Here is a 2733-nt window from a genome sequence, read left to right on the forward strand (position 1 = left end):
TTCCTTGCTCCTCACAACTGCTGCCCATTTCATGGCAGTATTGCCATCCACAGCCTACGATCACTGAAACTGTGCCATCCAGTCGGCATCTACAGGAAGACCTCTGTAGAGATGAACTTACCATCTGTGGTAACAATCTAGTCCACAGTTGGAATCAAATCAGATTGAACAGAATTAAATTTGCATTCAAAGAGTCTTAGGAATGGGATCTTGTACCTAGCATATACTGAGTTAAAGCTTATTAGGGGAAAGGTTTAAAAAGTCTATTATGGGGCTTCCCTGGTGGCGCAGTGGTTCAGAGTCCGCCTGCCGATGCAGGGGACACAGGTTCGTGCCCCGGTCCGGGAGGATCCCACATGCCGCGGAGCGGTTGGGCCCGTGAGCCATGGGTGCTGAGCCTGCGCGTCCGGAGCCTGTGCTCTGCAACGGGAGAGGCCACAACAGTGAGAGGCCCACGTACCACAAAAAAAAAAAGTCTATTATGACCTCCCTGGGTGATCCAGGTAGTAGTTAATTTTATGGATCAACTTGACTGGGACATGGGTACTCAGACATCTGGTCAAACGTTATTCTGGTTGTGTCTGTGTTTCTGGTTGAGATTAACATTTGAATTGATAGACTGAGTAAAGCAGATTGCCTTTCCTAATGTGAGTGGACCTCATCCAATCAATTGAAAACCTGAATAGAACGAAAAAGTTGAATAAGAGGAAACTCCTTTTGCCTGACAGCCTTGAGCTGGGACACTGGTCTTCTCCTGTCTTTGGACTTGAACTGAAACATCAGCTCTTCTTGGGTCTCAAGTCTGCCAGCTTTTGGACTGAAACTTACACCATCAACTCTCCTGGTTCTCAGGCCTTTGGACTTGGACTGGAACTTAAGGGCGATTCTGGTGAGATTTCAGATGGAAATGAGGAACATGTTATTGGAAACTAGGGGAAAGGTTATCCTTGTTATAAAGTGGCAAAGAGCTTGGCTAAACTTAAGTTCTGATGTTTTGTGGAAGGTAGAACTTATGAACTATAAATTGGATATTTAACTGAGGAGATTTTCAAGCAAGGTATTCAAGGAGTGGCTTGGTTCCTCCTGACTCACAGTAAAATGTAAAAGGAGAGAGATGAATTGAAGAAGGAATTATTAAGCAAAAAGGAGCCAGAACTTGAAGATTTGGAAAATTATCAGCCTTTTCATATTGTAAAAAAAAATGAGAGAGCTTGTGAAGAGAACACCAAGGGTGTGTGAACAACCATTTGATAAAGAGACCCTGCGCACAACTCATGGACTTAGCCATCTCAGTAGAAGCCAGGAATACAGATGTGATTATACCAGCAAAGACACTACCAATGTGAACAAAAGGGGACAGAAAAAGTGAGACAAAATGAAGGAAGGCTGTTGGATTTTTTAGGTTCTAAGAACAGGACCACAGAGCTGTAAATGTCTCCTATTTAGGGAGGAATGACTGCTCAGGTAATTCAAAGATCTTCAGGGCTGCCTCCTTGGTTTCAAATGGTGGGGCCATTGTCTTGGTTTCAACAGGCCAGACAGCCTCTGACTGAAGCCTCGAGGGTGGGGCTGCCAAGAGCCTTGGGGACAGGATCCCCAGTAGCAGAGCTGTGGAGGTGGGTCTAGCAGATGGAGCATTGAGCCAAAGTGGATTATTCTCAAAACTTAAGAGCTAATGAAATTGACCTTGCTAGGTTTATACTTGCTCGGGACCCATCAACAATTTCTTCTTTTGGATTTCTCCTATTTGGAATGGGAATGTCTATCTTACGCCTGCCCACCATTGTATCGAAGTGCATATTTTGGAAGTGCATAACTTGTCGGGTTTCACAAGATCACAGCTGGAGAAGAATTTTGCCTTAGGATGAATATACCCCTCAAGGGTCATGCATACCTGCTTCAGATGATATTTAGCTGAGACTTTAAACTTCGGGGTTGATACTGGAACGAGTTACGACTTTGGGGGCTGTTGAGATGGAGTAAATGTATTTTGCAGGCAATAAGACATGAATCTGGGGGGCCAAGAGTGAAATGCCATGGGTCGAATTGTCTCCCACAAATCATATGTCAAAGCCCTAACTCACAGTGTGACTGTATTTGGAGTAATGAAGTAATTAATGTTAAATGAGATCATAAGGGTGGGACCCTGATAAGTTTATATAAGAGGAGACACCAGGGAACTTGTTCTCTCTCCCCACCCTGTGAAGACACAGTGAGAAGGCAGCCACCTACAAGCCAGGGAGAGAGGCTTTATCAGAAGCTGACCCTGCTGGACCTTGATCTGGGACTTCGCAGCTTTCAGAACTGTGAGAAAATATATTTCTGTCTAAGCCACCCAGTCTTTTGTTATGGCAGCCCGACTTGATTAATGCAATCGCTACTAATGGGAGAAAGGAGAGGTCTCTAGGCCTGCACAGGGTGGACTGAAGGGCCCTGGAAGGGCCTCACAGCAGAGGACACACAGAATCTCATCATTCCTTCAAAGCGAGATGGTAACACCTCCTCCCTTCCTCTGATGTCCTCGGTGCAAACAGCAAAATGAGCTGTTTGGGGCTGCTGCATGCCCGACAACTCAAAGCAGTTCCTGGGCCGGGGTGGGTACTCAAACCCATTATGATTATCCCAATTCAAAACTCTTTACTTAGACTGAAAGATTTTGCTGCTGTTGTCAGACAATGGTGCTATCTTCCCAATTTGCAGAAAGTTACAAAGGAATGAGTCAAATTTTTACAA

The sequence above is a fragment of the Leucopleurus acutus genome (assembly GCF_964270905.1).
Source record: "Leucopleurus acutus genome assembly, chromosome: 2".
Taxonomy (NCBI): domain Eukaryota; kingdom Metazoa; phylum Chordata; class Mammalia; order Artiodactyla; family Delphinidae; genus Leucopleurus; species Leucopleurus acutus.